The sequence below is a fragment of the Panthera pardus genome, unplaced genomic scaffold (assembly GCF_024362965.1).
Source record: "Panthera pardus isolate Hobbes unplaced genomic scaffold, ASM2436296v1 HiC_scaffold_2, whole genome shotgun sequence".
NCBI classification, from domain to species: domain Eukaryota; kingdom Metazoa; phylum Chordata; class Mammalia; order Carnivora; family Felidae; genus Panthera; species Panthera pardus.
The window spans coordinates 26,465,332-26,480,960 of NW_026526765.1; the positions used below are offsets into that span (position 1 = coordinate 26,465,332).

General features: G+C 35.4%; 1 non-coding gene across 1 annotated transcript; it reads right to left on the bottom strand.

Annotated features, from left to right (window-relative positions):
• Positions 1-11,709: 11,709 nt before the first annotated feature.
• On the bottom strand, positions 11,710-11,811 carry LOC128778450 (U6 spliceosomal RNA). Its single transcript, XR_008424037.1, has one exon. It is a non-coding gene; the product is annotated as a U6 spliceosomal RNA (small nuclear RNA).
• Positions 11,812-15,629: the final 3,818 nt, after the last annotated feature.

Sequence of the window (15,629 nt, forward strand, 5' to 3'; positions counted from 1 at the left end):
AAACATAAAGTAAACATCAGTGCCTTATGGAATAATGTGCGGAGTCTATCATAATTGTAGTTTAAGTTATAGGAGGGGGGAAGTGAGCTAAAGAATGTTAAAAAAAAAATAATGGCCCCAAATCTGCCACATTTGATGAAAGTATAAACGTATAGATCTAAGAATCTCATAAGCCCAAGCAACATAAACACAAAACCATTTCAAAGCAAATCATAAACTGCTGAAGATAGGCACCGAAATGAAAAATTTTAAAGCAACTAAAGGAAAAGAAGACTTAAAAAGGAACAGAGAGCATTCAAAGGAACAAAGATAAGGATCCACAGAATGCTTGCTATAACTATGGAAGCTAAAATGAAATAAAAAGATTCTTTTAAATGTTCAAAAGAATCTATACACAAGGAATTCTATGCAAAAATATCCTTCTAAAATGAAAAATAAAAACTTTCTGAAACCGAAAAGCAAAAGCAGTACCAGTAAGTTCATTGTCAGAGGACTTACAGTACTTGAAATGTTAAAGGAAATGTAAAGGAAGATGGCACCAAATAGAAATCCAGATCTATACAAAGGAATGAAAAATGCCACAAACAGTAGAAATGTGGGTAAATGTAAGAAATTTCATTTAGCACTTAAAATTATTTTTAAAAGATAAATCAAAAATAATAACTTGCTGAGATTTATAACATAGAGAAGCAAAATAGATAACAACAATAGATGGGGGAAAATAGATATGTACTGTTGTGAGATTCTGATACATATATGGTATAATATAATTTGATGGTAGAATGTGATAGGTAAATTAAAAAATCATATTGTAAAACCCAAAGAAGCACTAAAAATGAATAAGCCATTACTAGAGATAAAACTGAATTCTATAAAATATTTAAATTTTTAAAAAGGCAGGAAAAAAGAGGAAAAATTGGGAAAAAATAGAAAATGTAAAGAAAGATGGTAGTTCTAAACTCAACAACATTGATATTTACATTAAAATGAAATGGCCTAAACACTCCAAGTACAGGACAGTGGTGTCACTATGGATAAAGCAGCAAGATTTCACCATATGTCTAGAAGTAAACCATTTCTAACATAAGGTCACAGAATTAAAGTAAAACGATGAATATATAGAAGCCATGAGCAACTAGTAGAAGGAAAGCTGGAGTGGCTATATTAACATTAGGCAAAATAGATATCAAATAAGATATATCATCAGAGATAAAGACAGATATTTCATAATGATAAATGGGTCAATTCAAAATGGGCCTAGAAAAGGTAGTACACCTAAATGTGTACATACCCATAGCAGAGCTTCAAATTTCATGAGGTAAAAAATGACAAATGTGAAGGCAGAAATTTGGCAAATCTATAGTTTTAGCTACAGGTTTCAACTTTTCCTTTCTCAGCAATTATTCAAACATACATGCATACATGAAATGAGTAAGATTATAAAGGTGTGAACAACACTATCAACCATCTTGACCTATTTTATACTTATACACGTTCTACAGAATAACAATAGTTTCATGTTCATGTGGCCCGTATACTAGGCCACAAAACAAATCTCAACAAATTTTAAAAGGCTGAAATCAAACCAGTCTTTATATACTGGTATATAGTATATATACTTTATATACTTCCCCTATAGTGTGAAATAGATAAAAGGACAATAAAGACAGTTCAAGAGGATCTAAAATTGCTCTGAGCAGTTCATAATGTTCTGAACTGGCAACATGTAGTATTTTCCTCCACATTTATTTATCTTTTCCCACTGAGTAAATGAAAATGCTCAGCCAATTTAAGAGAAAGATGTCTCTGTCCTATAAGTTGTATTATTTTGAAAGACTTGGGAATTTGCAAAATTCCATTCATTCCAGCAGAAAAACAACTGCCTAGGGTAATGGGGGGCAAGTAAGGGAATGAGGATGAGTTTTCCTTTATCTGCACCTCAGTAAAAGACAAATATTTTATCATTGAAGGAAAATATTTCAGAAATACCAAGAATTCTATCTTGGAACAGGTAACCATTTATATGAACTTTGATACTAAATGTTCAGATGCTAAAATCTGTTGTAGGCTTCACTACAGAAACATCTGCACCAGACACTCAGAGTTTGGAAATCTGAATTTGCAATTATACAACTAAAACAGGTCAAGACAATCTTTGGCCAACTTATTTTCCCAGTTTGGTTTAATACTATGGCGAGCAGCCCATAACATCAGAGCTCAACAGTGAGTCCTTAGGCAAAATTTAGAAGGTAGCCAATTTCATCTTTGGAACCTTCTCTTCTCCACCTTCTAGTGTCTCTCCCTTACAAGAAATTTAGTTCATGGTTTATCATTTCAGCATCTTACTCTTAGAAAATCTAAAACATCTATAGAGAATGTTCCTATGGTAGTGGGAACTAAGTGAGGGTAGATTTATAAACTGGAGAAGTTAAAGAGGCTGTGAGATCAATAGAAGCCAAATTTCTGTATATATAACTTCTTGTTTCATACCTAGTATGTTTAGCTGTGATTAGAACTGCAGGAAAGTTGAGCCCCCGTCCAGTGTTAGTTGTTAATGTCTGAGGAGCTAGCCTCCTGAGTACTTGTGACTAAAATTTCAGGAAATCTAGTCTTACAGATTCAGTGAATGATTTAATAGGGAGATTTTAGGTATCACAAATAAATAAGAAAAGGGAAAGCATTTTGATTTGTACTCCCCAGTAACCCTAAAAATTTATTCCTTTTTTTCCAATCTGAAAATTGTTAGTGAAATTCTGTAAGACTCTCTCATCTTTGAAAAAAAAAAAGCCCAATTTCCTCTTTTTATCTTTCTTTGAAAAAAAATTCTATTTCCTTTATTCTTCTTCATCCCATCCCCATTCCTTTTTTCCCTCAGTTTTGAAGACATTCAAACAATTTTATGAGTTTTTTTTAAAAATAAGGCCATATTAAAACATACTCTTCAAAAAAAGTCAGAGACACAGTAATGGAGATGGATATGATTAAGAAACTAATTAAAGTATATTAACTGAATTGAGAGTAACTATTCTGCTCATGTAATTTCTGATGTTCAGACATTCAATAGAAAAAGGTTTTTAAAACTTTTGCTTTAGTTTACATGGATATGTTATTTCTACTTTTTGCAACTAGAACTTTGATTCTGGAAATAGTTTGGGAATAAAGGTATTTTGTAGTTCTGCCAATTGTATAAAATATATTTTCAGTCAATAAACATTTCAAAAAATTATAGAATTTAAACAATATTAGCAACTCCTTTTACTTTCAAGTGTGTCCTAGCTTGGGAGATAAATTTATACACTCATTCTAGTCATGTTCAATATAATTTAAACTATACAGGAATGAGGTGATAAAGTAATTGTTTTTTATGCCTTCAAATAAGAAAAAGTTCAGAAACCAGCAGTAAGTTAAAAAATATTATGCTAAAAAATAAGAGAAAAACATTTATTACTCCCATCCAAAGGTAACCATTCTTCTGAAAGAAATGAGATTCTGATAATAAAAATGTCTGCATTTTCCTAAAATAACACATCTAGTAGATCCAACAGTATCTTATTATATAAGGTATTCAAAATCCTTCATTCATGTAGGAATTTTAAACTTACACATGTCTGCATTTTGAGCTAAGAGTATTCCTTTACTAAGTGTGACACAAGAACTGTAAAATTCTATAGCTCTAGTTGTGCAATATGTTCAGATCGCTCTGTCTCATGTAGAACAAAGAAGATGGATGGTATGTTCTGAGGTCCCTCCTGAATCTGACTGGATGCCTGGGTTTTAGATTTTAGGCAGAGAAAGTCTCCTTCATTTTCCACTTTCTCCTGCATTCAATTTCTGTTTACATATTATTTCCACTTCTGAAGCTCCAAGTCAGTTAGGAACTTATAAGTCTGTAAGTTATTTTAGGATTTTCTACCCTAACAATAGACTTTTACCCAATTTTGTCTTATGGTTTCATGTTCATTTCAACCTGGTAAAACTCAGGTGGGTTAAAAATAGTTCATAAGTTTAAAAGAAACGAGAGCTTCCTATAGCACTGGAAAAAAGCAACACAGTCCATTCTAATGATATTCTAAACTTCTTATGTGGTTATTTTCCATTTGCTAGCATCTTCCCTCCCCTAATTTCTCAGTTTTTCTGCCTTGTTTTGGGCTGGAAAGTTGACCTCTATGGAGTAGTTAACCAAGATCCCTTATCCTCTGGCTTTCTTGTAGGTCCTGCCAATGAGCAGAGCCAGTAGGAAATTGAAGAAAGGTTGGGATATTCATTCCTCTTGTTCTCTCCCTGTCTGACTGCAGTTATGCTAGTGGCTGTGCCCCTAAGGTAACAGTTCCTCTCCAGTGGCCCTTTTCTCACAGTCCCAGTTCTCATTAGCCTGTTAGTAGAAATGTTTTCTCTTTTTGCCTCTTCAGGCCTTGCAGTGACAATGGTTTCTTGCTGTTAATAGTCCCTGCATACTTCAGTCATACCTTACTGGTTGCCCTGGCCCTGCTTATGCCTCTGTAAATAATCTCTTCCAAAATTTATTCAGTTCAACCCCTCTGATTGTGTCATTTTGTTTTCTGTAGAACCCTGACTGGTAGGCATGGTATCACCAAAATGAATGTCTCTGAATCTAACTTCTAATTCCACACTATGAGAAGTATGAAGTATTGGTAGTTCAGGGTTTATAGGATCCAGGGGTTTGTTTTGAGATCATTGGCAAGTGAAATTTAAATTTCATTAAAAAATGGGCAAAATAACATGATTTAACCTGCTTCCTAGATATTTCTGAAAGCACAGAAATAGGGAATATTCTCAATCTATACTACAACACTGCCACTTAATAATGAAGATTCTAGAAAATTTAGTTTGAGAAAACATCTCACTCATTGAACCACAAATGCTATTTTAAGTGGAAATTATGAGTTGCTACAGGTTTTCACTAAATTAAAAATGAAGGTAACTATCCTAAGAGACATCCAGACTGAACCATGTTCATAAAGTAGACTAAAAAGTTCACCATTATGGCAGGCTATTCTGTGGCAGTCCCAGTGATGACAAGGCATTTTGCTCTCATCCCTTCACTGGGAAAAAACAAGTGTAACCCAGATGTCACTTGGGACTTCGCTGACCCTTACGGAGTGCGCCAAACTCCGAGTTTCAGAACCTGGAATGTCCAGTGGCCTCCCAATGACCTTTGCAAGTATCTGACAAACATCTAGTGAATCTTTTGTTTTCATTCCAGCATCAGTTAGATTTAGCATCTTGTACAAACTCAACACAAAATTTTTCTCTATTTCTGCTTCTGCAGGAAACCCAACACATGAAACACATTATGGTTTTTAGATTTAATGAAAAATTCTGAGATCACTGTGAAGAAATCACACTGAAAAATATACTGCCACCCTCTCTTTGGCTTCCCTCCTTTACCTTCTTGTTTCTCCTCACTCTCCCCTTTATTTTTTCTTCTTTTCTTTTCCCTTTCCCTCTGCGCTCTCTCTTCTTCCTGCTGTTTCTTCCCTAAGTACTTGCTTACTTCATATGATTGCATCTGCCTTTTGTGATAGTACCTATAATCCATATCGTCACATCCATTGTCTTTTCTTTTAAGGTTTTTTTTAACGTTTATTTATTTTTGAGACAGAGAGAGACAGAGCATGAACGGGGGAGGGGCAGAGAGAGAGGGAGACACAGAATCCGAAGCAGGCTCCAGGCTTTGAGCCATCAGCACAGAGCCCGATGCGGGGCTCGAACTCATGGAGCGCGAGATCGTGACCTGAGCTGAAGTCAGATGCTTAACCGACTGAGCCACCCAGGCGCCCCTCCATTGTCTTTTCAAAGGAAATTCTATTGAATATATTTTTCTCTGCTTTGATGCACAAATAATGTATGTAAATATAATTAGTGGGGAAATGACCAATTAATTGCTCAGAGAAATCTAAAGCTCTACTGCAAAGGGAATGTGTCTTTAAGAAATTAACTAGAAATTAACTAGAGAAGAAAGCTTAATATAAGTACATGTTGAGGGACACCTGGGTGGCTCAGTTGGTTGAGCATCCAACTCTGCATTTTGGCTCAGGTCATGATCTTACAGTTTGGTGAGTTTGAGTCCTGTGTTGAACTCTTCACAGAGCATGGAGCCTGCTTAGGATTCTCTCTCTCTCTCTGCCCCTCTCTCATCTGCGTTTACTCTCTCTCTGTCTCAAATTAAAAAAAAAGTCCACGTTGAACCTCTCAACCATCAAAAGAGGCTCAGATCTTTAAAATATAAAGTATTCCCAAATACTTTTTTGTGACGATCAAAATCTGTGAATTAATAAATCTTGGCAAAACCTTTAGAATAAACAACTATGTGTTACTTGTTTGGGGCAGATTAGGGACAGTAAAGATGGTACCATCAGAATTTGCCTTTCTGAGTCAGAATAATTTTGCGGACATGCTAGTTACCCCTGTCATAGATTGAGTCCCCAGGGAAAGGACCATGAGATAAAAATTTGTGTACAAAAATTTATTAGGGAAGTTCTAGAATATAAGGGAAAAAAAAAAGGAACCAAGCAAGGGTGTGTTTTTAGGCAAAGTTCTGTGGAGGGAAGTTTCTTTTTTAATTTGCAGAATTAGAATGTGAGTTATGTTCCACCCTATGAAAAAGGGTTTCCTCATGTCAACTTTCAGGTATGTCTGACATTGGGAGCAAGATGGCTTAACTTGATGGCAGTCCTTCAAGGGAGAGTCACAGGGCAAGCTTTTGCAAGCAAAAGCACTCAGAAGCCAGAGGTAGGAGCACTGTGGTAATAATGTAAAACTTTTAAATTTTCGCAAAGTCTCCAATACTCTTCCCATAAAACGGAGCCTAATTCTTCCTCTCTTTAATATGGGCTTGCCCTAACGACTCACTACTAATGAACACAATGCAGCAGAAGTGACATTGTGTGAATTCCAAGCCTAACTTCAAAAAGGTGTTATACCCAATTGGTTCTGAGTCCCCTTGGGCTAGTCTTGCTCTTAGAACTGAAGTACCATGTAATGAGGAAGCCCAGGCCACATGGAGATGTCTGGCTGACAGCTACAGCTAGGATCTAAGACCATGGCCAACATCAACCAGAGACATGTGAATGAGGTGGATTTCCAATGATTCAATCCCTCAGCCATCTGGCTGATGCCCCAGAAATCATGGGCAGAGGCCATTCTGTCCCTGCTATGCCTGGTTCAAATGCCTAATCTGAAGAATCCATGAATATAATAAATGGTTGATCTTCTGGCACTGAGTTGTGGGGTAATTTGTTACACAGCCATAGAATCTGGAACAGGCCGAGAAAATGTAAATGTTTCTGTGAGAAGTTTCTGAAGTAGTTTGGGTAGAGTACTGAAATCTGTGACAGTGCTAATGATATTTTTTGACCAAGAGATTGTGAATACCATTTCTGTCTCAGGTAATTGGATAGACTCATGGGATAGTGTGATTCAGGGGAAAGAACACTGGCTATGGAGTCACAAGACCTGGGTTCAAATTCCAGCTTGGCCACAAGTCTCTGAATGTCTTATAAGTTTGTTTTTTTTTTAAATCAGTAATATACACATAATTAAAACTATGTGACAAGGTTGTTTTTGAGGACTGAAGATGACAAGATATGCAAGAGTATCTGAGACACAGATACTATGTATAGAATCTCAGTGAGTCTACTTTCTCCATCAAAGTGTGTGTCTACTTCACAAAAACCAATGCTATTTTACCCAATTATTGCTCAAGTGAACAGTTCTCTTTGCTAATAGGGGAGTGGCTTGGACTTTTTCTCTGATATAGGACTTTTTCTGAGTTAGAAAACCTTTTGTGACTCCATTAATGATCTTAAAGAACATTTTCATCAATTTAGGTTTCCAATACTAAGTAGATGGCCTGTGCAGGTAATGTCTTAAGGAGAATTTATAGTTCTCCTTTTAGGGTGTCATTATTATTAAATAATGTGGCATTCTCCATTATAGAAACCATCTTGACTGTTGGAAGCATTGTCAAAACCATATTTGGTGAACCAGGAATGAAATGTATCCTTATTAAGTTATTCAACAATTTTGAAGTTTGCATTTGGAACTATTCACAGAGTTCTTTTTAAGCTATTAATTTCACATGAGGCAAGAAGACATGTCTAGACAAATGTTCCTCAAAGGAAGTATTTTAAAAGAAAAGCTTTTCTAACATGGCTATATACTCTTGTGCCCGAACATTTTACTTTGAACTCACTGTGATATTTGCTTTCTTGAAAGCAAGCTAATGTTCTGTGAATTAACCAGACTTCAGAGAGTTCTGATTTTTATGACAAATTTTCAGGAGTATAAAAAAACTTAGTTTTGTTAACAGAAAGCCTTTTGACAGAATATTTTTATGAAGACTTTTTTTTTTAATTCAATGGGATTTATGGGCCTATGGACATAAAAAGTAATGGGGAGACCATACTCTAGTCTTAGAAGAGTCCAATATGAATACAGTGAAAATTCAAAGTAAGAACCTTTGTGATTTGTAGTGGCATATCATTTGGTTATTGGTGAAATGGCCTGCCAAGACCATGGAATTTTAAAGTCTTTCTTGGCTTCCATACATTACTGACTTTCTCAATAAACTTTGTTTGGCTAACAATTCAAATTGTTGATGATATAAAGTAATTAATTCAGATGAACTCAAGATTGTAATAAAACTGATGTCTGACTAATTCTTCTCACCTTGTAAGGAGCTTTCCAGACAAAAGCACTGGAGTCAGATTCTGGGTTATCTCCTGCCTAATAATGTGTCTTTTCTCCAGCACTATCTCTAGAGAAGTGCCTTCATAAGTCACTTCCATACAAATCCTCATACCATAGTCTGAAAGGTGACCCAGGAAGATTCCCTACTGCTGTCATCCCACAGGGAGATGAATGAAAGCCATATATAGGAATTGTGGACCTATGAAGAGTTTTGACTTTCTTATGACTCTGCTAACTCATACATTTATGCAACAAATATTTACTGAGTGCTTGCTGTGTATAATTCTAAGCACTGAGAATATAGCAGTGAACAAAAACAGGTAAAGATCCCAGCCTTTCAAGGTACATATTAGAGGGTGGGGAGACAGATGATAAGCAAACAAAAAAATGTATATAATGTCTGATAGTGTTAAAATAGCATAGATAAATATGAGACATGAAAGTGAGTGTGGAGCATAGGAATTACTATTTCACGTGGGATGATATGGGACAGCCTCACCTGTAAGGTAATGCTTGAGCAGAGAGCTGAAGGGGATGGGGAAAGAAGCCATTTAGATACCTGGGGAAGAGCATCCAAGTAAAGACAGCATTAAATGCAAAACCTGTGAGGTGAGAGTTAGATTGACAAATACAAGGAATGCCAAAAAGGCCAGTGTGGCTAGAGCAGAGGGACAAGAGGGAGATCACAGACACGTGGACTCGATCTCACAGTTAAATTCATACAGTGAGCATGAGAATTAAGGGAGTCTTTGAAGAGAAAGCAAATAAGATATCAAGAATAGAATTTATGGAAATGCCTCTGTTTAGAAGGTGGAAAAGATAAGGAGGTAGTAAAGGATATTAAAAGAAGACGGCAAGGGGACCCCAGAAGAAAACAGTGCTGCAAAGCCTTGGAAAGAGAAATTAATAAAAGAGACTGTTCAACAGTATTAACTGAATGTCAACTGCTTCACATTCTGCACGAAAACAAGGACTAAGTAAAAGTAACAAGTAAAGACTATATAAAAGCCTTTCGATTTGGTAATCAGAGGTTGCAAGAGATCTGTAATAGTTTTCCCTGAGTGGTAGGAGTGGATGTCAATTTGGAAAGTAAAAGTGAGTGGTGAAGAAAAGCAGGTAGCATATGTGTGACTGCCTTCTCTGTCTCCTTCCTCTTCTTTTTTTTTTTTTTTTTGTTGGGGGGCATTAATTTAGTCACAAATAGAAAAACGGAGATAGGATGATACTTTAAAAACACAGGAAGTATTTGCAAGAATAGCTACTGGCTTTCCCTCTTTGTGAATATGTGGCCAGTGAAACCACTGAAGAATTCAAAATCAACCTGATACTTACAATCTGTTTAATCTAGGGAATATACAGTAGCATACAGTGACTTATGCTAAAAGGCTTATTGGGATGAGACACAATCTCTCCTTCAGTTGGCTCTCTAGATTAAAATTATTTTTTGCTAGGGTTATTTATCCACACCCCACCCCTCACACCATTGCTAACTTGACAGAAAGATTTAGCTATTCTAGTTCTTCTTGGCACACTTATTAAGACAATGGAAGTAGCATTTCTAAGCAGTTATTATTAAAATAGATCAATGATAATGGTTTTGGGTGAAAGGGATTAGCCAAATCTTTTTGGTTACAAAGATACTTTCTAGGTCTTTTTAAAAATTTTGTAATTGCTTAAAAAAATTGGCAGATGTATGCTAAGCTAATTGGCAGGCACTGTAATCTTGTGCTTTGTACAATTCCTAGGGCAATGTTGACATTCAAGAAATGTTACATATTAATATTAATATTAATACTTTCCATGTTGCCTTCATTACAATTTTATACCTTAATTAAATGATTACACTGGAAGCAAATCAGATGATCAGATGATTATAAAATGTGTCACATCCCAAAGTCAAAGATCAATGTGTTAAAATCCAATGCCACTCTTCATAATCGACCAAAGAAAGCACATTTATGGCATTACATATAAGGTGTGATTTGCTTTTCTATCCTTAAACTAGGGAACAAAATGAACATCAAATGATGTTTTTGGCTGGTTGGTCTTCCCATGATGTGCTATTAGAATATCTTTGGGTCAGCTATATTTTGTCTTCATATAAATAGTAAGAAGCTAAGCTCGAAACCCTAACTAAAAAAAAAGAAATTTTATAGAAGAAATTAGGATCCAGCTCACTAGTGCTACAGCTTTCTTAGGCAGTGCCCCATCATAACCTAGATCACAAAGCAGAATAAAGGGAAGATTAACACCAAATGGATCAGTCATGCTAGTAAAGTTCTTAGAGGGGAATTCCAAGAATTATCTAGTATCTCTTACCAATTAGGAAGGGAGTCCAGTGAATCTTCTGTACTAGAAAGATTTGTTTAGAGAAAGGTAAACCTTTCCATTCCAAATCATCTAAATCAATGCTAAATGTGAGGAAAGATAAGGGTGAACAGGGGAAAGATTACACAAAACATATATTATAAAGTCTAGAGGAAGACCCAAGCCCCAATACTAATCTTAAAACATCTTAAAACACCATTTAAAACATTCTTTTAATTGAATTTTCCAGCTATTTTAGAAAAAATGATGTGACTTGCATTGGCTTGCATTTTGCTTTGTGGTTCATCAGTTAAAGCATTAATGGTGTTTTATTTTTAAAAACCTGTGGTTTTCAAATACATTTGTATTACAGGATGTCAAGCTTGGTGTTCTTAAACTTACTTAGAATTATCACCTAAAATGCAGGTGTTTTCCCATGATATAGGGATGAAACAAGATCTTTTTGATCTAACAAAATTTTACTACAAAATTTATTACACTTTTACTGTAAATGGATTAACGATGCAATATTTGATTGACAACAGCAAATCAGGAGTAGCTGATTAATAGTGGGGGAAAACCAGGAGAAATTTGTTATATGAATGCAAAAATCTTTGTACATCAGAGATGTCTGTTTACCATTGTGAAGAATGAATGGGACTTCACAGAGGTATTTGGGTGGGGATGGGAAATAGTAGCATTAAGTTGTTCTTTCAACAGGCTCTTGCCTTATGCAGGGGCCATGCCAATCTCCGTATCATTCCAATTTTAGTATATGTGCTGCTGAAGCAAGTGCTAGCCTCTTCTTTCTTCAGGTAAGATACACCAGAAACCATTGACTGAAGAATTATTTTAGATTTCTGATACATTCAAATTCTAAGTATTGATTGATAGGTGTGCTTTGGAAACTTCAGACTCCTTTCTTCCTATTTCAATATTCCCTACTCCATGTAACACCTCCAAATTAACAATATTTGATGACAATCAGTATTACTTTTTAGAATTAAAGGATTTCTGTTCTTTAAATTAGCTTTAAGAATCAGGATTAAATGTACCTTTTTCCTTTCCAAAGTTAACTTAGTTTTGCTAGAAGATGCTCATATATACTTAGGGTTGATACTGATTAGGACTGAGATCTGTTGTGGCAATGGTGAAATATATTCAGCACAATTTTATACCCAGTCACATTACTCTGTTAAGCAGAATTTTAATACAATAAATAATCCATATTAGAAGAAAGCTAGTCAGTCCCTCTATAGGAAACCAGCATGTTTCCTTACAGGTATTAAGAGAAGAAGGAAGTTGTCATGTACATACCACTATTTTTCTGCTCTGCTTCCTAAATAGATTTACATGGCTTTTGTTTTTGTTGGTGTTGTGGGAGTTGTGATGATTAATTAGGATGCAAAATTTGTTGAGACTGATTTCCTTTTAATAGGGGGATAAAATAATTTAAGCCTATTTATAGTTCCTAGAATTTTTATATCATGGTCTACATGACTATAAATTTATTGGAGAAAGTCTCTTGTATTTCATCACTCTTTAAAAAATATTTTCTCTGTCTTAAAAGACCATTTTCAGAAATATTCCTTATCCTTATTTAATGTTTTCCCCCAAGTTACTTTAGAACATGTCATGGAGTCAGTTCTGTGGAGATGTTAGCTGCAAGTGAGGTCTGGGGCAGTGTGGTTAGACACACAGCCAATTGGTACTTAAAAGAATGATATCTTTTTAATTAACTGGTTTCTACCTCAAATTATTATTAAAAATAGGCGGCTAAGGCAAAAAACAATCAGGGAAGAAATTATAGTGGACAACAGTTGCCATGAGGTCAGAAAATCTTTCGTTCTCAAAGTTGTCATTTATAAGTACTGTGGACAACACATGTTCTTCTGATCAATTACTTCCCAAAGGAAAGTCTACATATTTAGCCTCCCAATTCCAGACATTCTTTCTTCAACATCTTCTGAAGTTGATTCTGGTACCAAACCAAAAAAGATTGTGGGTTCAAACTACTAGGAAGTAATTAGGCGTTGATGGACTGTACCGTCTGCTGGCATTATGGAGGATGAGGGCCTTGGAGCTGAGATCTTCGTTCCCAAATTCAGTATGGCAGACCACCCACAAGATCAGTCTTCTGACAACGCTCAGGAAAATGCCTACTACCAGGGACCATGAGCCAAGGAACAAACTAAGCTAAGCACAGTTTCCTTTAATATAAAATCTCTTTATAAACACACACTCACATATACACACACACAAAGACACACGCAAAGGCAGATATGCATGTACACACACACATAGATCCATATGGATGTGCAATTTATAATTCATCTGATATCCTATCTTTAATCGCCTCCCAAATATGGCCAAGCTAATACAATGCAAGCTATTTATAACACTGGTTTCAGAAACCAGGTTGCATGCTAGTATCATGGAGAGTGATTCACTATGCTCAGAGAGGATGCCAGCTTGAGTAAGAAAACACTGTTTGTTTTCAAGAAGCTTAGAGTTTAGCATGTACCAAAGAAGAAATTTTTTCATGCACTGATGAAGATAATATGTATACACTCCAAAGTGAAATTAAAATAATCACTTAAAGGAAGTATAAGGTGTTTAAAGTGCTCAAAGGTGAGTGAGATATACCTATTTGGCTTTGTCATCCTTATTAATACAGCATACATAATTTAACTGTGAAGCATAGCAAGGCACTTAAAATGCAATCTTATTAAACTAATATACTTGTTTTCTATATGTATATAATGCCATTCATAAAATACTTTTATTAATAGTATGTGACTATTACTATAACAAACTCTATCCATATATTGAATGTTCTAGTGTATATTAGGCATTTTATTTTTTATTAGATGCTCAAATATTTTTGAATGAATGAATTAAATGCTGGAAATGGAATATCAACCAAAGAACTGGCTTGATTCCAAAGCCCTTGCTCTTTTCATCACAAAATGCTACCTTTCTAAATCAGTAGTCTCAATCTTGGCTACACGTTGGAATCATCTAGGGAGCCAGGAAAAGTACTGATGCCTAGGTGCCATGTCCTAAAATTCTGATTTAAGTGGTCTTGGCTACAGCCTAGGCATCAGAATTTTTTAAAGCTCCTTAGATGATTCTAATGTGAAGCTAAGGTTAAGAATCATTGCTCTAAATACAGTCTTTTGAGATAAAAATATAGAAGCTCTTATTGGCTAGACAAGAGCTTTAACAATTTAAATAAGAAACACACCATTTTAGCACAGTGTTTTAGGATGAATTCAGATCATCTGTATGAAATTAAACACTTTTAAATATCAGGGCTTTATAAATGCAAGGGGTAGGTGGTGCAATCAAGAAGGTTCTTTAATGTTAAAAAGGCAATACCTCAACCAAAAGGTAGAGATATAGTCAGGTAAATAGCACCAGCATTAACAAATTATAATTAATTTATATGACTTCCTATAGAAAAATATATGTGGTAATTAGGCACAAGAATGGCTTTCTGTTATTTAAAAATTTTACAAATGTCTTAAGCAATGTATTTGTAAGATTTGAAAAGTTTACGTAAATTCTTGGGTCCCTCCATCCATACTTGAGCCTGATGTACAAAGGCTCAGACCTATTCACAGTTCCCTGCAGACCTATTCACAGTTACTCCCTTTTATCCAATGAAGCATGTTTGGATCATATATGAAGTAACTGCATACTAGTAAATTTATTGTCCAACTTACAAAAAAGCCACACGAAGGAGGGAAATTCTGAGACCTGTAATGTGGTCACTGCTAACTCAGCCAAAACTAACTTTTTGATATCTTTATGTTCTTAACATCTGCATTTTGCTCAGTCTCCAGAGTAGTAGTAGAGGTAATATAGGAGACAGATGAGAAAAAATGGAGGAAAAACAGCCCTCCAAAAACAGTATAATAAATTATTATAATGTATCTTCATTAATCATGCTCAGCAATGGCTTCAATTATTTATTTTTCAGTGGAGGTTTAAGGGTGAGTGAGTGAGGCTTTCTTTCAAGCTGCTTTATGATTCTTTGAAAATCTGAGATGGAAAAAATTCTCAGGCCTTAGCACTGGGATCCTAATTTAAGTCTCATTCCTATTGAAGCCAACAAGAAGGAACAGCACAGAGGTATCCCACACCTTGGAACGTATAAATCTATTTTAATTGATACAAGGAATCAGGTCATTGTCTTCCCTAAACTAACTTGGCCCTATTTTTTCTCACATTTTAGAAATGATATTTATTCTAAGGAACACAAATAGCTTGAAGAAACTCTTTCATAAAATTATGCTTCAGCAGTAGAAATATTCTCTTCCTGAACCATCTACACCAGCGTCACTACACAGTAGAGTGAAGCTGCTTATTCCAGGATCAGTGCAAATTATCTCTTCAGTTTTCATGGTTTTGCACCAGACTTCAACTTCTAGTCACAACATGACTTGAATAGTTTGAAAATAAGCCCTCTCTCTCATGCCAGCTGAGGGTGGCCTTTTCTGGAAGCCCACAAAAGATGGAATGTCTGAGATCCTAAAGGTTTCTCTTTGGAGTTTTAAGACAGTCCACACTTCCTCAAAGATGGTGCCAAATTCACCAAACTTTTC